Raw genomic sequence first — 24432 nt, 5'->3', positions numbered from 1 at the left:
AGTATTGTAAATTTTAATTTACTTTGTCTACTTTTTATATAATAAAATTTTTAATAAAAAAAATTTGGGTAAATTTTGGTGTGACTTCCAATTAAACGTGAATTTTTTTATAGAATATTTTTACTATTGTTATTAATTTCTTTTTTATTTTTTTACAACTTAGTGTTAATTGTAATTTTTGTATTTCTTATTTTTTCAGTTGATAAGTATTAGGATTTTTTTGCAAATCTAGTACATATATCGTTTTTTGTGTTGTTTGTTTTTGGTGTTTGTTTGTTTTTTTTTCGGTGGATAAGTATTAGGAAATCTTGACAACCATACCATCTTATCTTATCACGGATTGCCCAGACTTTTTTTAAGATTATATAATTTTTTTTAATTTTTTTTGAATTCAATTCTAAATTTTGTTCTTATATAATATTACTTCATGATAATTATATTAGTAGACATATATGTAAAAATATAATGTCTCCATTATATTGGTAACTTAAAAATATATTATTTTAGCATGGTGATTACCTAATCGATTAACTATAACTCTATAAAAGATATTTGAAAAAGATAATATTATCGATTGAACGATATAGTTTAATTGATAATTATATGTGTATTTTTTAAAAATAATATTTAAGATTTAATTAAAATTTAATTTTTTAGTTCACATCAATAGAATACGAATTATACTTAATTTAATATTAATTTGATTTATCTCCGATAAGTGGTTTATATTATTTTATTTTAACTCGATGCCCAATACACCGAGCAAATAAAACTAATTATTTTTAGTTTAATTTTAATTTTTATTTAAATCTGGATCAATACGATAATTTTGATTTAGACTGAATAATTAGAATATATGATTTTTTTTGTTGGTCGAATACTATTTTTAATTTAGTTTTGTGTTAATCTGAATCAATTGTATAATATATTTTTTCATACCGAATAAATGAAATATATATTATTTTGTTTATCCAAGTTCATTATATAATTTTATAGGAGGATTGATAGTATTATTATTTTATCTTAGCCCGAGTCACATTATATCAACTAAATCTTAATAATTATATTTAGTTTGCTTAAATTTAATCTATCCCGAAGTAATAAATTAGAATAATATAGAATTCGATATGAATTAAAATTTAAATTGGCAGAAGAAGTTGAATTTAATATAAATTATAATGATATAGAGTTTGATATAAAATAGAATTGAAATTGGTAAAACAAGGAAGTTGACTTGAATATCAATAAGAATTAAAATTGATGGACCCAATAATTAGAATTAGAATAATAAAATAAGGCTAATTAAGTAATTTAAGCAAGTACCGACCGACCAACTAACAAACTTTTAATATTTCGTCTATTATAATATAATATAGTTGTTGTCTAGCTAGAATTATACCCAATAGTTATGTAATTAAGGTATTGATTATAATGATTAGGAGGTGCTGATAAGGAATATATGGAACTGGGTTCCTCTTAGATTCAAGGGATTTAAGTTTGTAAGGAGAATGTTTAAGAAATATGCTCATCAGTTGGCCGGGTTAACTCCAGGTTAACTTCAGCGAAATGAGTTAGTTTATCTTGGAATATCTTTGAATGGGGCTCCAATTAGCTCTAGGTATGTGGAGGTTGTTCCATCAGACTTGTCATTTCACGTGTAATATTTTATTGTAATAATGAAATAGTTTCTTAAAAAAAAAGAATAAATTTAGAAAAGTACTTTAATATTGGAATTTTATATAAGTACATGAAACTTGGAAAATTAGATCAAAATTCTATGATAACGTGCATCTCTATTGAAAGTTCACAATGCGTTATGAATTAAAAACTAGGTCATATTTATTGCTAAGGTTCGTGAGTTTCGAAACTCGATTTAACTGCTATTGTGTTTTGTGACCCGATCTACCTTCACAAGATGTCTACGTATCTTGTTGTATGCCAAAGATCAAGTAAAAAATGTAGTTCTGATTTGTGGGGTGATAACCCTTATATAGGCATAGGATGCCTTGAATTAGATTAGGTTTAGGAGACTTGGTGGACAAGTCTCCGAATTAGAGTGGATTTTGGGGTCCTAGGAAGTAGGAAACTGATTCCTTACCTTATGAGACCTCTTGGAGGCTGATCCACAAGGATTCATATCCTTAATAGGACTTTATTTATCAGCTAATTTTTCCCTTATTAATTAATTACGAAATTAATTAATATTCAGGGTTTTGGGCTCTTTATATTGGGCTTTGTTGTTAGCCCAACCCGGATATAATTAATGCGATATTAATTACGAAACCGGGGTTTTTTTCTCCCTATCATTTGCCCCCAAACTTCTGGGAAATCGTATAAGATTTCGCGGAAGTGAAGTTTATTTAATCCCTTACAGGGTATCATTTTTAATGTAAAGTGTGAATCGACCTACTCATTTACAACGATCTTTTCCTTATTCAAGGCTTTAGGGTGTTTATTGGGGCTTCCCTATTAACTTTCTTACCTTATTCCTATTTTTAGGAATTTTCTGACACTCTTAAGATTTTTCCCTTATTTTCTAGATTTTTTTTTAATTTTCAGGAATTTTCTAGAAATTTTCCTTAATTTCCAGAAAATATTCATAATTTTCAGGAATTGTTTGGGAATTTTCCCAAATATTCATAATTTTCAGGAATTTTTCTTAAAATTCTATGATTTTTCCTTAACTTTCTAGGATTTTTTCCTAATTTTTCTGAAGCTTTCTTGAATTTTTTTGGAAATTATTTTAGAATTTACTATTTTTCTGTATTTTCCTGATTTTTTTTCTTTTTTCTTCTCTCATTTTTTTTTAAAAAAAATAATTTTGACCATGATTCCATTCGACCAGGATTCTGGTCGAATTATCTTTCTTTTTTAATCCTGGTCGTGAGTTTCATGGGTCAGGAATTTCGATCAGGATCCTGACCGAGTGTCGGTCAGGACCATTCGATTCGGACCGAATTAAGCTCCTTTTTAGCCCTGCTCGTGGGGTATTTTGACCAGAAGCTTTTGACTGAGATCCTGACCGAAATTCGGCCTGGATTTAAAATTTGTTAGGCCTCAATGATACTATAGAAGGGGGTTGAATATAGTATCTACAATCAATTCGATTATGAACACAAGTATGTAACAGAAAAGAAGTTTATTCAATATATCAAACTCTGTTACAGTAGGTTTAATCTACTCTCTCAGTGATATATGATATCACTAAGAGCTGCTAGGGTTACAATGAATAATATTCTCGTGAATGATAACACTTATAGTGTAAACCCTAATCTGTGTTTATATATTACACAGTTACAAGATATCTTCTAATTGATATGAAATATATCTCTTCCTAAAATATATCAATCAGATATTATCTACTGCAGTCCTATAGCTGTCCAATTCTTCATGCATATCTTTACTTATTTAATCCAGATCCTCTCCTGTAAATCAGCCGTTTTTCATCCCTGAAGTGTATCCGCACTTAAGTCCTGATATAAGTTCTGACGCCTTAAGTTCTGATAACTTCCTGTCTTCAATAAGTTCTGATTTCCAGTTAAGTTATGATATTCTGATAATAAGTTCTGAAACTAAACAAATCAGATTAGACATGATATCAAAAATATATCTAACAATCTCCCCCAACTTGTAAATTATTAAAAATATACAAGTTAATAGATTTGATGATGTCAAAAACATTGAAGTACAAATGCAATGAGATATTATTTAAAACAACTAAATACAACTTATATTACATGTAGCTTTACCAATATCACTGGATCAATCTGAATCCAAAGTGATTTCTTGTAAATTCTGTTACCAGCTTGTCCTCAACATTTCTCAGAACTTCAATTAACTGTGCTTTGACTTGCATAAGTTCTTCATCTTCATTATCACCAATATGATAAATGGCTGCTCTGAGTGCATGTATTGATGTTCTTTCAAGTCCATCTCAAAGTCTGATAACTCTGGGATGTGAAGAGTCTTCATTGTAGCATAAGCATCTTCCTTTCAGAATTACTTCTACCTTAGCAGAATTCTTCCTCATAGGAATTTCTCTTCCATCATCCTCAGTGATTTTTGGAATGTATTCAAAAGCTTTTGCACCAGAGATTCTGAGAAGATCTCTTATAGCCTTCAAAATGTAATCTGACCACCTTCTTGTAACATCAGATTTTACTTCCGGAAGGTAGTGAATATGTTGAAGCTCTTTGACAGACTTCTTTAGCACATCGGAATCTGCTAGTCTGTAAGTTCTGCCATTATTGAGAAACAAGATCAATTTTTCTTTAACTTCTGATTCATCATGAGTATCCATGACAATTTGAGCAGACAACACTTTGTCAAGGTGCTTTTGTTTGATTTCTTTATATGGTTTATCTGTCAAAATGAAAGGATCTCTGAGAGTAACTTCTACTCCTATTTGTATCTTTTCTTTGTCAGAACCTAATCTAGACTTATCTCCAGCTTGCTTGGCTTTTAACCCAAATGTTCCAAGTTGATTCAACATTAGATTGGTCTTAGGTTCCACTGGAGTAGCTTTATTCCATAACAGCTTCTTTTTTTGATCAAGTGTTAAGCTGTCTATGTCAACTTGAGCAGTGTCAGAGGTTGATGTCTTGATGAATTTTCAGGATTTGTAGTTTCATTTGTAGCTTGTTGTTCTGAAATATCTTCACTCTGAACAACTTGAGCTATGTCAGAGGTTGTCTTAGATTCTTCTGTCACCCTCTTTCTCTTCAGAGTTTCAAATGTTTCATCTTCAGCAGCAGTATCATTAAAGACTTGAACCATCTTGCACACATGATCCATCAGAATTTGAGGAATCTTCATCTTCTGTTTCTTGACTGTCTCCCCAACTTTTCCTTTCCCCTTTTCTTTGGGATCAATAATAGTTTGAGATCTAGTACTTGATCTAGGAATCTCTGTGGCAGATCTTTCTTTTATCACAATCCCCTTTTCTTTTGGCCTTGGTGGCTTTTTAGCATCAGAAGCTTTTGACTTTGGTTTGTTCTTCTCAGCAGCAAATTTAGCTTCTTCTTCTCTTAATTCCTCTAAATCCACTCCTGGATTATCCTTAAGGAATAGTCTCTTGGCCAGTTCTTCATCAATAGTTTGAATTTTGGGATCCTTGTAAAAGAATGTTGCTTTCTTTCCCTTGAATTTCAGAGTCTGCAAAACTTCTGTGAATCTTGGCTTCCATCTTGAATCATTATATCAGAAGTAGTTGTCAGAACTTGATCATCAAAATTTGTGATTAACAAGGGAATATCCTAATTTGTAGGCTTCTTTACATCCTTATTCCTCCTTTGAGTAGAACCAGACAATCTCTGATGAGAACTTGTCTGTTGAGAAGGAATCCTGCTCAATTGCTCTCCTTGACTGTGAGCTCTACTCTTATCAGAGTTTCCCTGGTCATCACCATGATCATCCTTTTTCTTCAGTGTCTTTATTGGTGAGCATTTGGACTTAACTATTTTCTCCCCCTTTTTGGCATCATCTGTCAGGAGAAGAGAAAGAAGGAGTGCCACTGAAGATTGGATCTCATTTAATTGAGTCTGTTGAGCAGCTTGATTTTTTAAGACCTCATCCAGTTGAGCCTGCTGCTTTTCTTGAACAAGCTCAATAGCCTCCACTTTATCAACCTTTTCATGAATCTTGGAGTGTAGACCTTGAAGAGTTTTAGTACTGAGAGCAGTGACTTTAAGTTGTGTTTTGAAGTCAGAATTTATCAGCAACTCATCAGCTTTTGCAACATGATCTGTCAGAATAGTTGAGCTGGGAATGAACTCAGGTTCATTCCACTTCTTTGTCCATTCAACTCCTCTAAAGGTTTCCCCCCATGGAATAGGAGCATCTTCTTCAGCAAATTTAAACAATGCTTCCTTGCCAAAAATTGGTACTTGGTTTATACTTGAGTACAGAAGCCATAGATTTAAGAAAAATTACCATTTAGTGAGGTGCACACACGAAAACACTAAGTTTACCGAAATAGGGAACAATTTATGTTTGGTGTAGTTTGGAGGTCATAAAGTGGTGTTAGGTATATGAAGGTATTAGGCCTTGATTAGTACTGGTACTAGGAAGTCTAGGGAAGGTTTTCAAGTCGAATTATGTTGGTTTAGAGTTAGAATCAATGGCTAAAAGTGAGTCAAAAATAGGGCAGTTTTTAAGGCACCAAGCAGATTTGTGTCAACTTTGAGGTTAAGCAGATTTGCATTAAATGGAGCACTTGCTGGAACACTGTCTCCAGAATTTGATAAAGTCTCATCATCTTCTGATAACACCAAAGTGTGTGTAACTGAAGGAGATTCTGGAGCTTCTGTTTCCAAATTCTGATCTTCAAGCTCTAAATCCAGAATTGGTGTAGTAGGAATTTCAGCATTTATTATTGGAGAAATAGGTGGAGTTGCCTCTTTTGCTGGTGGTGCTTCCAGATACAAAATAGTTGGAGTATTCAACCTGTGAATATCAATTTCAGGACTTAACCCTGAATCTCCAGCTGAGGCAGTTTCTTTGAATGGAGAGATATGAGATTTGATCACTGTGTCTTGAACAGTGTCTTCAGGTTGAGGTGGAGCTGTCAAAGCTTCAATGACTTTAGGTTCTGATGAGATCAGAGATTCCTGATCCTCTTCCTCAGCATCTTCAGTATCCTCAGATTGAGTTTGTGCAATATGCACACCTGCTCTAATTTTCCTTGATCTTGATTTTCTAGATGGAGGGGTGACATTATCTGTATCGAAATGTGAAGATCTTTTCTTTTTCAAAATCCCAGAACCCTCAGCTTCATTGTGTTTCTGAGGAGTTACCTCTTCAGCTTCTAATGTCACAGGTTCTGATGCAGGAACCTGGACTTGTTCTTCCTCATCAGATTCATCTCTCAGAATCATTCTTCTTCTTTTCCTTGTTGGAGATTTAGGCACACAGATAGTTCTTTTGGTTTTGAGCCTAGAGGATGTGTCAGATTTTACAACTGGCACCTTTTGAGAAGTACCAGAGGTTGGTTTGGTTTTGGATTTGAGAGGTGAGGTTCTGATAGTAGGTGCTGATGGTTATGGCTGAGAGGATTGTGTTGGTTGATAGTAGGTTCTGATAGTAGGCTGTGGTTGAGTATTGGAAGGCTGGGTTGGTGGAGGTTGAGAAGTAGTAGGGTATGTTGGTGCAACATTAGGATATATGGTTGTGTATGTGTGAGGATCAGAATTTACTAAGAATTGTTTGACAGATTGGGGAATTTGGAGGGGTCTTAGTATATCCTTCTTATTGTCAGCAGATAATAAGTCCGTGAAAGCCCTTTTGTGAAGTTAAAAAGGGTTCAATTAACTCACTAAAGTTTTGAGGTGTATCAGAACAACATAAACTATATATAAGCTGACGGAATCTAGCAAAATATACAATGTTGCTATCTTCTTTCATCCTATCACCTATAAAACCCAAAATAGCAATAGCATAATCAAAATGAGTTTGATTAAGAAGTGTATACCCTATTTGCTGACTCATGATTGGAATAGCATCAAAATTTGAGCATTTGTTGGCAAAGGCTTTGGTAATACAATCAAAAAAGAAGCTCCACTCCCTCCTGATGTAGGGCCTCTTTAGTTGCCCCAGCTTGGATAAAGACTTCTCATAGCCAAGATTTTCCATCATGTTTTGAAGAACTGACTCCCCAACTTGTGAATTGTAAGTACAGTTTTCTGGCAGATGCAATGCTTGTCAAACAGTGGACAAGGTTACCAAGTGCTCATCTTCCCCTGTTGTAAAAATGATGCTTGGGGACCCACTTTCACCACCATTATCATAGACTCCAGACCTCCAAAACTCTAGAATTTTCTTGCCTGAGAGAGTCTGCGATTGGGTCAGAGCATACCCAATTTCACTTCGAGCGAGAAAATCTTGAATGAAGTGAAGTTCTGAAGGAGCCTCGTCCTTGTTGAGAATATCCATATAGTTGTTGGGGACAAACTTGGATCCATCATTGATAAGATCCTTAGGTGCCATTTATGTGAAAATTAAGTGAAAAGTTATGTGTGTATAGAGTGTTTGATAAAATGCCTGTGAGAAAATAGCTTCAGAGAATAATAGAGAGTGAGAGAAAATAAGAGAGATTAGAAAAGAGTAAGAAAGTAGGTAAAAGATTGTAAAATCTTTTATCTCTCGTATATATAATCTCTCCACTAACTACAACGGCTAATTTCTGAAGCTGAACCGAACTTTTGAACTTTTGACACCTGGAAGCATGTAATCAGTCAAAACATTATTAGTGGGCATGATAAACGTGCAGTTTGTGCACATGCAGTTGTCAAAACAAACACGTTTCCCATTAACCAAAAGATTAGCAATGTTTTTATCTCACTTGAGTATATTCTGAAAATATGACCGTTACAATAAATATTAAAAATAAGTCAAGTAAATAAATAATGCCATGTAAGCATCAGGATTTGCATCAGAACTTGAGTATTATCAGAATTTAACGGTCATCAGAACATGGCTTCTGTACTCAAAAAGATGAATGATTGTTTCTGTGTTTCTTCACACAAATACTGACTGGTTTCTTCAGAGTTTAATCATCAGAACATAATCAGAACTTGTCCTCAGAATTTATGCAAATAATACTTAACTGTTTATCAGAAACAACTTAATCACCATAATAATTTTCATCATTCATATGGAGTGATAGTGTGTGTATGTGCAAATGATCAGATAAAGATTAAAGTCTGATAAACTTCAGTATATCTTAGAAATAAGGCATAACTAAGAAAAATGCTTAAAATCTGTCTTGAATTGTGAAGTCTACTATAGAATAAAGTTATGCAAGAATCCACCTCAACTGTTTGTGCTTATTTTATGCATCTTTTGAAATTCTTTTGACAATGGCTTCTCAGTGTAAATGAGTTACAACTGTCATCAGAATTTATGCTGTTATTAGAATATTTCTTCGATAATCAGAGAATGTGAAAAGTCACCAAGAAAAATTGTTGCTCTATATAACTTAATACCAGTAATGCACTTAATACCATTAATGCACTTGGATCTTCCCTTTCACATATTTACTCTAGATCTCAAAGGAGTACCTGATAAGTGGCATTTTATACCACTTAGAACGTCTCGTAATGGCTTGAATTGGTGTCTTGAACTCAAGTATTTTATGTATTTAATGCGTTTTTGAGTGTTTTTGCCTTTCAGGGTATGACATGTTTGTACAGGAGAATTTCATCGAAATAAGCCTAGGGAAGTACTTGGAATCAGTTGCGGGGAGTTGTGCGAAGAATTCAGCAAAATCATAAGCAAACTTGAGAATTTTCCAGAAGGCATGCAGGCGCCCGCCTGAAAGGAGCAGGCGCCCGCGTGGAGATTGGAGGCGGCCGTCTGGGGTCGGAATTTCAGATTCTGGAATTTCTAATTCGAGTTCTATTGGGCTTCTGTGACTGCTGTTTCTTGTGGACTCTTATATAAGTAATCTTGGGAGACGTTTTGAAGAACAAGTAACAAAGAGAGAAGATTAAGAAGACTATTTTAGCACGCAACAATGAAGAAGAGGAAGCATACATTTATCTTGTGATTCTTTTAATTCGTTGTAACAGTGGATGCTAGTTTTCTTTACTCTTTGAACCTTAATACTCTTGTGACGTACTCTGTTTTTATTAAGTACTTTTATTAGTTTATATCGTTGTGTTTATATCATGTTTTCATATGAACCCATGATGACGATGAGTTCTATCATGGCTAATCGTGATCATGGGGTCATAACGGATTTACTATGGATTTCTTTAGTTAATTGTTTAATACCTTGGTATGCGGTGATTATATGATATCTAGCATATGTTGTGCTTATTCATCTTCAGGGACGGAGGTAGGGGTGGCCGGCGGGTGCGGCTGCCACCCCAATCTCCGGTATAATCCTGAAATTAGTATTAAAATTTATGAAAAAAATTTACATATTTATATATTTTATAGTAAAAAAAATTATTTTGAATGTTCGCCCCCTCAAAAATATATAAATTTTATGAATTTAGTACTAATATTAGTGATATTTACAATAGTTACGAATTTAGATACACAAATTCAGATATATTTTGTACATTAAAATTTTAAAAATAATATTTATTAATATATATTAAATTAAATATATATTAGTTATTCGGAAAAAAATTTCGCCACCCCAAAGTCGGGATTCTGGCTCCGTCCCTGTTCGTCTTATGTGCGTTGCAAACATATAAGATAACGTGTTAATCTCTTGTGAAGCGACAATGAATCTTGAGATTTAGAACTTGCCATGCTAGCATAGGTTCATGTATTGTATGCATGATTAGTGGGTAACTCTAACCGTTTTACTTGCCCTGTGTAATCATAATGAATAACTTGCGCTTAAATCGTTATGTTGTCAAATTCTGTAGACATATAGGGTCTCAACATAATTGATGCCTATTCAACTCCTATCTTAATTGTGGATGCTTGGTAGAATGGTATTCGTACAACGAAAGTTGGCGTTTATCAGTTTCGTGGTGTTTGATTAATATCATCACCATTACATGCTAAGGGTAATAACAATAACTATTAGATGAAGTATTAGTGAAGTTATGATCTCATGTGTGTTTAATATTGATAATTTACGTGTTTAATTCTCGTAGTTAATATTAGTTAATCAACCTTAATTGTTATTGTCTTGACATTGAAGAGTAATCATACATTGGTGAGTAAGTGTTAATTAAATTTAATTAGTCAGAGTCTCTGTGGGAACGAACTAGAAATCATTCTATATTACTTGCGAACGCGTATACTTGCGTGATTTAATTAGCGCATGCTTTGTGCCTAACAAGTTTTTGGCGCCGCTGCCGGGGACTCGGTGTTAATTTGTTTAGTTTATGTACTTGCCATCAGTGTTCATTAGGATTTATTGATTAAGATTTGTTACTTACTGCTTCCGGTTGTGTTTCAGGTACTCTAGCGAGCGTTTATGCAAACACGTTCTTGCACCCGCAAGAGAAATCTAGATACGGCTGAGGAGACAGATTCAACTCTTGACTTTTCGGAGAAGATACTTTTTGAAGATTCGGATACAGAGAGTGAGAAGATAGAACTTGTAACAATGGGTGATCGTATAGTTCCAGCTGATCCAGCTCTTATGGACTTTTCTCGGCCTAAAATTGATGACATTCAGTCAAGCATCATTCATCCGGCTATTCAGACCAATACTTTCGAAATCAAGCCGGGCACTATTCAGATGGTGCAGAATTCTATTTCTTTCGGAGGTGCTGCGACTGAAGATCCCCACATGCATATCAGGAATTTTGTCGATATCTGTAGTACTTTCAAATATAATGGTGTTACTGATGAGGCTGTCAAGCTGAGGCTTTTCCCATTCTCTCTGAGGGACAAGGCTAAGGGCTGGTTACATTATTTACCAGCTGGGTCCATCACTACTTGGGAAGATCTCGCACAAAAGTTTCTGGTGAAGTTCTATCCAATGGCCAAGACTACAGCTATGAGGAGTGCTCTTACTCAATTTGCGCAGCAACAAGGAGAATCTATGTGCAAAGCTTGGGAGCACTACAAGGAGATGTTGAGAAAGTGTCCACATCATCATATGCCTGAATGAATGGTGATCACTGGGTTCTACAATGGTTTGGGGGCCCAATCTAGGCCCATGCTCGATGCAGCTTCTGGAGGCGCTTTGTGGGCCAAAAGCTATACTGAAGCCTATAAATTTTATTGAAACTATGGATGCAAATGAGTATCAAAACCCAACTCAAAGGATGATGCCTGGTAAGGTAGCAGGTATTCTGGAAGTTGATGGAGCTACAGCTATTACAGCACAGCTCCAGGCGCTGTCTATGAAGGTCGATTCTTTAGCCAACTATGGAGTCAATCAAATAGCTATTGTCTGTGAGCTTTGTGCAGGCTCTCATGCTACGGATCAGTGTTCTATTGTTAATGAATCTGTTCAGTGTTGAATAATTATCAGCGACCGCAGCAGCCTGTGCCAGCTACTTATCATCCTAATAACAGAAATCATCCCAATTTCAGCTGGAGTAATAATCAGAATGCTATTCAGCAACCATATCAGCAGGCTGCAAGTAAATAGTTCAATCCACCTAGATTCCAGCAACCTCAGCAATATGCTCAAAGGCAATCATATCCTCCATAAGGAGGTGCTGCTCCACCTTCAAGTGCTGATTTTGAGGAGTTAAAGCTGTTGTGCAAAAGTCAGGTTGTTTCAATCAAGACCTTAGAAAATCAAATCGGTCAAATAGCCAATGCCTTGCTCAGTCGTCAACCTGACACACTTCCCAGCGATACTGAAGTGCCAGGCAGGAAGGAAGCTAAGGAGCAAGTCAAAGCTATCACCTTAAGGTCTGGAAAAGTTGATGATGCTAAAAAAGCAAAATATGGAGAAGCTAAAGTTGCAGATGAAGAAGAAAAGCAAAAGGAAGAGGGGGAACCAAGGAAGACTACTGTTGAACACACTCTTCCTGAGGGTAATACAGGGGAGATACAACTCTATCATCCACCACTTTTTCCTAAGAGATTGCAAAAACAAAAGCTGGACAAGCAATTTGGTAAGTTTCTGGAGGTGTTCAAGAAACTTCACATGAACATACCTTTCGCTGAGGCTCTGGAGCAAATGCCTAGTTATGCGAAATTCATGAATGGTATTCTTTCAAGGAAGGTGAAACTAGATGATCTTGATACTGTTGCTCTGATAGAAGAGTGCAGTGTTGTGCTGCAACAAAAGTTACCTCCAAAGCTTAAGGATCCGGGTAGCTTCACCATTCCTTGCACCATTGGCAAGTTGTCATTCGACAAGTGCCTTTGCGATTTGGGAGCAAGCATCAATCTGATGTCGTTGTCTATCTTCAAAAAGCTGAATTTGCCTGATCCAAAGCCCACCTACATGTCTCTACAATTGGATGATCATTCTATTACATACCCACGAGGCATCGTGGATGACGTGCTAGTAAAGGTGGACAAGCTCATCTTTCCTGCAGATTTTTTCATTCTGGATTTCGAGAAAGATAAGAAGATTCCCATAATCTTGGGAAGACCTTTCTTGGCTATAGGTCGTACCTTGATTGATGTGCAAAAAGGTGAACTTACTACGAGGGTGCAAGATCAGGATGTGACATTCAATGTGTTCAATGTGATGAAATTCCCTACGGAAGATGAGGAGTGCTTCAAGATGGATTTGGTCGATTCTGCAGTTATTTCAGAACTTGATCATGTGCTAAGGTCTGATGCCTTAGAAAAAGCCTTATTGGGGGAATTTGACAGTGATGATGAGGAAGGCAATGAGCAGTTACAATATCTAAATGCTTCTCCTTGGAAACGAAAGCTAGACCTGCCATTTGAATCTCTTGGTAATACTGATCTCAAGAATGCTGAGGGAAAGCTCAAACCATCTATTAAGGAAGCACCTACATTGGAGCTTAAACCATTGCCTGAACACTTGAGGTATACTTTTTTAGGTGATGCATCTACTTTGCCTGTTATTATTGCATCTGACCTTTCAGGTAGTGATGAGCACAAGCTCTTGAGGATTTTAAGAGAATTCAAATCGGCCATCGGATGGACTATAGCAGATATAAAAGGGATCAACCCTTCGTACTGCATGCATAAAATTCTGCTAGAGGAAGGTAGCAAGCCGACTGTTGAGCAATAACGAAGGCTTAATCCTATAATGAAAGAAGTGGTGAAGAAATAAATTCTAAAGTGGCTGGATGCATGAATCATATATCTTATTTCTGACAGTTCTTGGGTGAGCCCCGTGCAATGTGTACCTAAAAAAGGAGGTATTACTGTGGTAGCAAATGAGAAGAACGAGCTCATCCCCACTCGAACAGTCACAGGCTGGAGGGTATGCATGGATTACAGAAAGTTGAATAAAGCCACAAGGAAGGATCACTTCCCTCTTCCATTTATTGATCAGATGCTCGACAGGTTGGCTGGTCACGAGTATTATTGTCTTTTGGATGGCTATTCAGGCTATAATCAGATTTGCATTGCACCAGAAGATCAAGAGAAGACTACTTTCACTTGTCCATTTGACACATTTGCTTTCCATAGAGTTTCTTTTGGCTTATATGGTTCACCTGCCACTTTTCAGAGATGCATGATGGCTATATTCTCTGATATGATTGGAAATAATATCGAAGTGTTCATGGGAGACTTCTCTGTCTTTGGACATTCATTTGATGAATGCTTGAATAATCTCCGTTCGGTGCTCAAAAGGTGTGTGGAAACTAATTTGGTGCTCAATTGGGAAAAATATCACTTCATGGTGCAACAAGGAATCATTCTTGGGCATTAGGTCTCTAGTAAGGGTCTTGAGGTGGATAAAGCCAAGGTGGGAGTCATTGAAAATCTTCCGCCACCTATTTCTGTGAAAGGAATCCGTAGTTTTCTTGGTCATGCGGGTTTTTATCGGCGTTTCATCAAGGACTTCTCTAAGATTTCTAAGCCATTGTGCAACTTGCTCGAGAAAGACGTGCCGTTCAAATTTGATGATGAATGTTTGGCAGTATTTGAGACACTCAAGAAGAGTTTAATCACTGCACCAGTTATGACGACACCTGATTGGAGAGAACCTTTTGAGATGATGTGTGATGTAAGTGATTATGTTGTGGAAGCAGTTCTTGGGTAGCGGAAGTCTAATATCTTTCATGTGGTCTACTATTCTAGTAAGACACTAAATGGAGCTCAAATGAACTACACCACTACTGAGAAGGAGCTCTTGGCTATAGTTTTTGGTTTCGAGAAATTTTGATCATATCTACCTGGGACAAAGGTGACAATATTCACTGATCACGCTGCCATCCGCTATCTGGTCTCAAAGAAGGATTCGAAGCCTAGACTTATTCGTTGGGTGCTCTTGCTACATGAATTTGAGTTAGAGATCAAGGATCGAAAATGTACTGAAAATTAAGTAGCTGACCATCTCTCTAGATTGGAGAATCCCGATTCTACTGCACATGATAAGACATTGATCAACGAATCTTTTCCGAATGAGCAGTTGTTCGTAATTCAAGAGGAAGAGCCATGGTTTGCAGACATTGTGAACTATCTTGTTAGCAATATAATGCCTCATAATATGAATACGGCTCAAAAGAAGAAGTTTCTGCATGAGGTGAAGTGGGACATGTGGGATGCACCATATTTGTTTAGACAGGGAGCTGACCAGATCATCAGGAGATGTATCCCATTCTGTGAGACGGAGGGGATATTACGAGACTATCATTCCATATTTTATGGTACATATTATGGTGGTGAAAAGACAGCAGCTCGTATTCTTCAAGCAGGTTTTTTCTGGCCTACGTTGTTTAAGGATGCACATCAGTTCGTTTTAAGTGTGATCGTTGCCAAAGAGTTGGGAATCTTACCAGAAAGGATGCAATGCCTTTGAATGTGATGCTTGAAGTTGAGGTCTTTGATGTTTGGGGAATCGATTTCGTGGGACCATTTATCTCGTCCTGCAATAATCAGTACATCTTGCTGGCAGTCGATTATATCTCGAAATAGGTAGAAGTCAAGGCTTCGCCGACTAATGATGCAAAGGTAGTGTTGAGTTTTCTTCTTAAGTAGATATTCACAAGGTTTGGAACGCCACGAGTTATCATAAGTGATGAAGGGTCGCATATCTGCAATCGTAAGTTCACTTCTATGATGCAGCGCTATAATGTGAATCATCGCATCGCTACTGCCTATCATCCGCAAACTAATGGTCAAGCTGAAGTGTGTAATAGAGAGATCAAGCGCATTCTAGAGAAAGTCATTTTTCCGTCAAGGAAAGATTGGTCTTTGAAGCTCGATGAAGCTGTTTGGGCTTATAGAACAGCATACAAGACTCCACTTGGGATGACCTCGTTTCAGCTTGTCTATGGTAAGGGATGTCATCTACCTACGGAGCTTGAGCATAAGGCTTATGTAACACCCCCAAATCCGGGGTCGGGGATCCGGGTTGTCACGAGTTCCATTTCCCTTAATAACACCCAGTCTTAATAAATAATCAACTACTCTGTACTGTGACCCCATAATAAACACACACACCACAAGTTATAGTCTCAGAGATGAATATCCAAAAATAATCATAAATCGTTTTATTCCACAATTATATGCCAATACACCTTAAAAGGGTTTCTGAATAAATTTACATTTCTTTGCCATTATTACAATTGATAAAGATACATAAGTCTGGTACATCAAAAGTTGAAAGCCTAGCCTATTGGTAGTTCCTACCTCAGCTACAGCGACATCAACGCCTATAGGAAACTGCGGAATGTTTCCTAATCGCTTGCGAATCGGGAGCTTGGTCCTGTTCATCTTTTCTATCTGTTGTTGTGTGATGAAAGAAGAAAGCAAGGGTGAGCAGCAAGCCTACCAAAATAATATGTATAATGATTAACAATATATGAGCCTTCTCATAGTACTCATGAAAGTCTTGGTCAAAAGAAATGAACCAAGTTTGATATCTTAATGCGATGAAGTCGCAAAATATTTAGTATATGTACATATATACTTTTCACAATCTTTGAAATCCTCTGACGTGTATAATATACACAGAGTTCCAGTTTATAACTGTATAAAAATATCGTTGCAAGGTGATCTCATATATCTAACCTTGTCTCAACGTTTTTTTCGAAAATCTTTGACACGCACAAGATAATCATTTACTAGATATAAGTTTAAAAGATGAAGTTACAAGATACTCCAATTTACTTATATCTTTCCGAATACTACTTGAACTACCACCGTTCAAGTTATAATTAGTTTCAAAAGTTCATCACATAGATGAGAATACAAGATAAGACTTGAATAGATTCAATCTTTGAAATATTATTGAATGAAATGAAGTTACGAGATACTTCATTAAGTCCCGACATATATATATATATATCCATATATATATCTCATACATTTCCTGAAAACCTTTGTCATGTAAAGTATGAACAGAGTTGCAATATCCAATGAATTTTGGAAAGAAAAGGATTTTGACATAAACCCGATATCTTGCTGATCAGGCAAAGATACCAATAAGTAACCTTTTCTACTAGTAGATGGATGAATCCCCCACCGGTCATCACCCTGGCCACATAAGGACCTTGTGCTGGACCGCCACCCGGCCTCTTACGCGTTGATGGACTGCCACCCAGCCACTTACACTTTGATAGACCGTACCCCGGCCTGTCACTTATGCCGACTCAATTAGATGGACTTACTTCCCGAACGTTGGGTAAGTAATCAATTCATTTATCAAAACAGCAACCTTGTTGCGAATATAAAATACACCACAGAGCCGGATCCCTTAGATTTTTGAGTGAGTATTCAAGTCCCCTTCAAAAAGGAAGATCTTAAATTTGAAAACGAGTTTTGGGATCCGCTCTAACCTTTAAAAATCATTTTGAAGACTCGAAAACACTTTAAAGAGTGTTTGGAGTAATGCTGATTTAATAAAGTAAATCAGTCCCGATATATTAGAAAATATCTGAATATTATTAAATAATATTTCCATAAGGATAATCTCTATATAAATAACTTGAAGTAGAAGTTGTAAAACTTATACTTGAAATGAGTATTATATAACCAAAGATATACTTATACGAAAGTACTATCTTTATTTGAATAATAAAAAATAAGTTTGATTATCGACACCTTATTCTTTAATAAAATAAAGAATATATTTCAGTAAATAATCGGAGTCATAGGTCCTCAAATGAATATTCAAATAATATTCAATAAATAATATAAAGGAGTCATAAATCCTCGAATGAATATTCAAGTAATATTCATTAAATAAAATAAAAGGAGTCATAAATCCTCGAATGAATATCCAAGTAATATTCATTAAATAATATAAAGGAGTCATAAATCCTCGAATGAATATTCAAGTAATATTCATTAAATAATATAAAGGAGTCATAAATCCTCGAATGAATATTCAAGTAATATTCATTAAATAAAATAAAAGGAGTCATAAGTCCTCGAATGAATATTCAAGTAATATTCATTAAATAATATGAAGTTATCGAATAAACCTTATTCGATTAATAGTTTTTAAAAACCATATCAATATATATATATATATATATAAATATATATATATACCTTACCAACTGCCTAATCCACTTTACATAATTGTTTCTTACCCCAATTAGTCATTCAAGGTCCTTAACCAAGGTTTCAAAGTAAGACGAGGGGTAATGTTTCGTTCGCGAAACATCGTTACTTAAAACGGCCGTTTCTCCTAAACCGTACATCGGAATCAAACGAACCACATATCAAAACGAAGCTCGTAACATGAACTATCTAAACATGGCAATGGTCAAAACCTAGCAGGGAGTTCTCGGGTCCTAATGTTATGAACAAAAGCAGTCTAAAGTAAATCGGACATTACGACGACTATGTTTACGCGATTTCCCAAATTTAAACCAATCTAAATCAATCACCAATCAATACCAATTCATTCATACAACCAACATCCATCCAAAACACACTACAACAGTCCCAACACCTCAAGTTCTTCCAATTTATGTTATTCTCATCATGAACTTAAACTATACTTAATTCCTTTAACAAATCAACAAGATTCAACATTCATACCACTACCACTCCAACCCAAACTCTAAACAAACAAGATTCATGCTTCACATATACTATATTACTCATAACCATTCCTAAATACTCAAAACTAATGATAGGGTTTGGAGTTTATACCTTCTTGAAGCTTCTTAACACAATCACAAGAGCTTTGAATGCCTAAAGAACCTTGATCCTTGCTTGTATAACTTTAAACTTTCATAAAAATTCAAGAAACTAAAGTTATTTCTTTGAAAGTTACTATTCACCATCTTCTTCCTTGAATTATTGGAAGAGATTGTGGAGGAATTTGAAGCTTAAACTCATGGAATAGCTATATCTATGCATAAGGAGTACTAGATAATTATCTTACCAATTAAGGAAGCTTGGAACTTGAATTTTGAAATTCTTCTTCTTGAAAATGGGGAAAAGCCGAGAGCAAGCTTGGAAGAAAGAGATGATTTTGTGTTTTTGCTTTGATTTGTTTTTGGTTGGTTGTTTTTGTTTAGATTTTGGTTAATTACCTTAATAACCTTGAACTTTGTGTGGTTATCATTCATCCACACCTCCTTCCCTCCTATGTCATGCTTATGTCATGCTTATGATGTCATCATCCCTTACTTGCCCTCTTCTTATTGGTTGGATGACCTCATCATCCCTAACCTCCTTGATTAACTTCCTAATTGTTTGCCTAATGACCGCTGATCTGTTATACGGTTCGCTTAACTTTCGTTCTCGTTTATCGTTTGAGGGATCATACACGGGATCTTATTACCTGAGTTTCCTTAACCTTTCTCAATACATTATAATCCTTTTATGATCCTCTCTTATAATCCTTTATTTTAAATCCTTTTTATCCTGTTACCTTATACTCAATTCTTTCCGTATCTAGTGGATTTCCGGGAAAAAATCAAAGTGTTCGGATTTGGATTCTGACGATCTTTACATACACTTATATACCACATAGAGTACTAATAATATCTCAGAAGATCAATAAAAGAACCCTTACATAGTGTGGCATGAAAAGTTTTCTCATTCAGCATAATCTGCAAAATCACTATTCATAAGGGTTTCAAAAATTTCCGAAATTTGGGGTTATTACAGTCTCCCCTCCTTAAAAGGATTCCGTCCCGGAATGAGATAGAAAATGAATAGGGATACTCTCTTAGCATTACACTTTCTAACTCTCAAGTAAATTTTCCCATATTGTGGTTCTTCCATCAAACTCTGAATAGTTTGATACCCCTTTTCCTGAGCACTTGTTCCTTTTTCAATCTATAACCCTTCCTGGTCGCTCCATATAGGTTACGTCTGGTTGCATGTCTATGCGCTCATATGCCCCTATTTATCTGGCATCCGAATTACACTTCCTTAACATTGATACGTGAAACACGTTATGACTTGCTACATGTTCTGGGGTAAGGCTAGCTCATATGCTAACTTCCCAATACTTCTTAATATATCCAAGGGTCCGACAAATTCTGGACTTAGCTTTCCTTTCTTTCCGAATCTCATCAATCCTTTCCAAGGGTTTCCAAGGGGATACCTTTAAAAACACTAGGTCCCCTACTTCCTATTCTTTGTCCTTTCGTGTCAAATCAACATACTTCTTATGTTCATCTTGGGCTACTTCCAGTCGTCCTCTGATTAGATCTATTATATCCTTGGTCCTTTGGACTACTGCGGGTCCGAGCATTTTGCGCTCTACAACTTCATCCTAACATAAGGGAGATCGACATTGTCTTCCCTCAAGGATCTCATAAGGCGACATCTCGATAATGACATATGATCTATTATCGTAAAAAAACTCAGTCCGTGTTAAGTGATCATTCCAATTTCTTTCAAGTCTATTGCACAGACTCTCATTATAGCTTTTAGCATTAGAGCTTTTGCTTCTCAATACCCATTCTTTTCCAGTTTGTAATTGCTACTACCTTCCGTTCCTAGTATTATACTGGTTATACTTTTGCTTGTTAGCGTTCTATAACCTTTTAATAACCACGTCAACCTTGGTATCATGAATGTGCTTCCATTCTGAATACCACCATAACTTTACTACTCCTTTTTCAGCTATTTCCATTTTCCAAAATTTGATCAATCATATAAAAGTAAAGGAATTTGTTGAGAGATCACTATGATCATGAACACTTGTTCTATTGCATAGTTAGTACAGAAGGTGGCCAACCTTTAGTACTTGACAAGCAATTAAACAATAGCTGGTATCCTACTCGGCTTCTATCACACAGATAGATAGTCATTCGTCAATACCTCCCCTTCTGGAAGGGTTGTTCTTCTCAGTTTATATGAAATGAAAAAAAGAGAAAAGAACGAATTGAAGAGAATCGTATATATGAAAAAAAAATATACTGCCACAAAATATCTGGCTTGGAACCTACCTCTGAACTATAGAGGTTTGTAATAGGAGAACAAAACATATGTGTATATCTATCAAGTATTATCGCATCGCATTTCACATGCTTAAATATTTTGCTATTCCGTCCATCATTCTATGGACTCTTGCTCTTCCTCGAGCTTATACACAATCACCTTTGAAACTCCCTTGATATCGAAAATCGAATCTGGGATCTCATTCTAGACATCATCATTACTAGAATTCTATGCTTGCACCGCAACCTTCCTCATATAGTAATACGACTCTCTTTTCATAAGAGGGAATAAATATTCAATAGGTAGATACTCTACTTAACTAGTCTATCAATGATAACTTATACACTACCATGACCCGATTAGTGGTACTCAATCTCAATATCCATTCCAATACAACTCTCACGGTTGTAATCAGCTCATTACTCGCAGAATAATTGCTGCATTACTATGGTCCAATACTGACCTACTGTCGTCATTCACGTTCCATGAAATCTTAATATCTAACCATACAGAGTCCATACATGTCGTATAGAATACTTCTAAGGAGTTAACATAACCACCAATCATAATTAATGAAGAACACTCCAAACTCTGACATACTTTCATGACATGAAGTAGATAAAATTGCAGAAGAGTTTCAGTCAAAGCAACGATAGCAGGTTAATACAATTCTTAATCGTATGCCTTAAATAGAAGACTTAACTCAAGGGTTCGTCTAGTCCTTTTTAAAACATGGTCCTGGCTTATCTCAAGATAATATCTTCCGAGATAGATAGCCCGCTCATGGCGATTACACGAATTAAACCTTTACCAACTACTATTACGGTTGGGTATTGCACAGTCATCCAAAGGAATGTCAATCTTTCAAACTATAATACAACCTTCACGGCTTAAACCATCATCACTGTATTCCTCTGGCACGTGTGCTTATAATTGTCCTCTTACACTTAAAGTGTCGGCCACCTCTTTGACCTTTCCTGATAGTAAAATTTCCTTACAGTCAATGTCATTTTAACCACCTCCAAATAAATTTTCTACCTCATTTCAATCACAGCTTATGTGAAGATGTTTTCCTTAAAATCTGATGAGTAAAAAAAATATCAACATTTTTCCATAAGTTATTGCCTCAGTCTTTAGAGGTTAATCACTGTCACGACTGACTCTCAATCATACTTAGAACATCTTTTATCTTAAGTCCTAATTGCCCTGAACAATTTCGACCATTATTGGTTCGATCCATACTTTCTCGTGGTTTAACACGTGCCCCACTTGGCATCATTATAATTACGTCATATTTCCTTAATCAACATTTCTATTCTTGAGAATTTTGAATATTACCTTTCTCCTTGTAAAACCTCTAAGGTTATCCTTGAATCGTCCCTCCTGTATTCCCTAGATACAGGGCATATCAAGATACCATTTATTAATACCAGAATCATTGTCTATATACTTCTGAAAAATTTCTCCACTGATTTTTAAAGGTTGTTATTACCTTAATCCTTTCCAATTCATACTGTCAAACTCATACTATCCCTATTAAGGGTGAAATGCCAACCTTTATGCATTCCCCTGGGATTCATTTTAAGTTACCGATGTTCTATCCTTAATTCCACCTTTAAAAAGGTACATGCCTCCTTCCATGGATAAATCAAGTCATATATCCTTGATAGATTATCTTATTCAATCATTCCCACCTCGATAGTTTATACCAATTTCACGATAACATCCTTATTCAAACTGAGGTCAACCTATATGGCCTTCAAAAGATAACAATGGTTACCCGCTTTTCTTTCCTAATTTGGTAATGACAACAGGGATGTTCTGGAAGATATTGGTCGTGCTCAACATGAACTTCTTCTTAATAATTCCTCATTTACTTTTGTTGTTTATCTCAACAGTCATCTTAATGTTGGGATGTCTTTCATGCCTGGCGTCTCCCTTTCTGGGTATCATTCCACCGGTCTTACACTTCACATTCCTGAAGGTCACTCCCTTCATCTAATTTTCCTAATTTCCTACTTTCTTGTCTCCTCAGTCTATCCGCGTCTCATTATTTATCCTTCGAACTATCTCAAGGTTTCCTCGAATCCTTCCAACTTGAAGGGGTACAACATATATATCTCTTATGCCTTCAACCATCAACTTTAACTCATGGTAAATCATCCTCATCCTGACGATCATATACTTTTCTATTTCTATTGCTACGAGTCTTTAGGGTTTCCTCATACCCAACTCCCTTATCATTCCTCAAACTCTATTGCCTTTATATTCCTTTCCACTTCAGTTTCTTTTTATTTTCCTTTCTCTTATCATTATTTCATGAACCCACTAATCATTGACTTCAAGCATCACATTGTTCTGGGATTCTTGTCATCAAAACGAATCTTGACAACTTTTACAACTTAGCTTCATATTTCATCATACTCGTCCGCCTTTGTTCTGACTCTAAAGCTTTTACACTATCTCCATAACCTTGGGAATTACTTTCCCGAAAACAATTGACTGAACTTTAATCAGTTTATTCTAACCTCTGGCTCCGTGCCTTTCTTGGTCTTTCACCAGTGGTGGCCCTTCTCTTAGGAGGGTAAGTGACAAAAATAGTCTTTTGTGATTCGTCCATCATTTAGAATCTAAAATGATTCCTATATTTCCTTTAGCCAGGCTCTTGCCTCGACTGGGTCAGCTTGTTCCTTAGAACTCTAAGAGCTTAGCGACTTAAAGAACCTGAAAGAATTTCTCACCGTATTGTTTCCTCAAGGTGGTGGTTGGGAATAAAAGTATAAGTTCTGTTTAGACAGGTCCATGAATTATCGTATAGGAGTACCGTCTCGGGTCCCCTTTCCTTACTCGACTCCCGTTTCCATAGTCTGAACGTTCCCTCATTCTCCCCATAATCGGGGTCATCCTACATGTTTTAAATCCTCATTTTCCACTCCATTATGTTATGGGTTCCTTCTATCTTGATGGTGACCTCCCTGACTATCACGTTCAGGGTTTGCTCTAAATCTTATTCCTCAAACTAGCTTTCATCTAAGATTTCATCTTTAAGCTCTTGAACATTTGGAACCCAAATTCTGTAGGAATACCTCATTATTCCCTTAGATGTCTTGACGCGTACGCGATTACCTTGCTGTGTTGTATAAGAAGCACCTTAATTCCTTATGCGAAGCGTCACTACAGATCACAAAATCTTCTTTTCCATCTGGCAATGCCATCATAGGGGCCGTCACCAATCTTTGCTTCAGTTCTTAAAGGCTGTTCTCGTATTTCTCTGTCCATTCGAACTTCTCAGTCTTATGAGTAAGCCGCGTTAAAGAGGCTACTATCTTTACAAACTTGAACGAACCTCCGGTAGTGACCGGCCAATCCTACCTCTGGTAGTTTCCCTAACCATGGTCATTAATTCCTCAATGGTCCTTTATTCATTCTTGTTAGGATCCTCCACGAGATCCTCCTCAACAACAATCCCATCTAGGATAACATCCTCAACCA

The 24432-nt window shown here is 36.0% G+C and overlaps 1 non-coding gene across 1 annotated transcript; it reads right to left on the bottom strand.

Annotated features, from left to right (window-relative positions):
• Nucleotides 1-11464: 11464 nt before the first annotated feature.
• LOC141722650 (small nucleolar RNA R71) lies at nucleotides 11465-11571 on the bottom strand. The gene has a single exon (XR_012575657.1). It is a non-coding gene; the product is annotated as a small nucleolar RNA R71 (small nucleolar RNA).
• Between the last annotated feature and the right edge of the window lie 12861 nt (nucleotides 11572-24432).

The sequence above is a fragment of the Apium graveolens genome, chromosome 4, assembly GCF_009905375.1.
Source record: "Apium graveolens cultivar Ventura chromosome 4, ASM990537v1, whole genome shotgun sequence".
Classification (NCBI taxonomy): Eukaryota; Viridiplantae; Streptophyta; class Magnoliopsida; order Apiales; family Apiaceae; genus Apium; species Apium graveolens.
The sequence above is the reverse complement of the archived record's forward strand: the minus strand, read 5'-3'. Positions and strand labels throughout refer to the sequence as shown.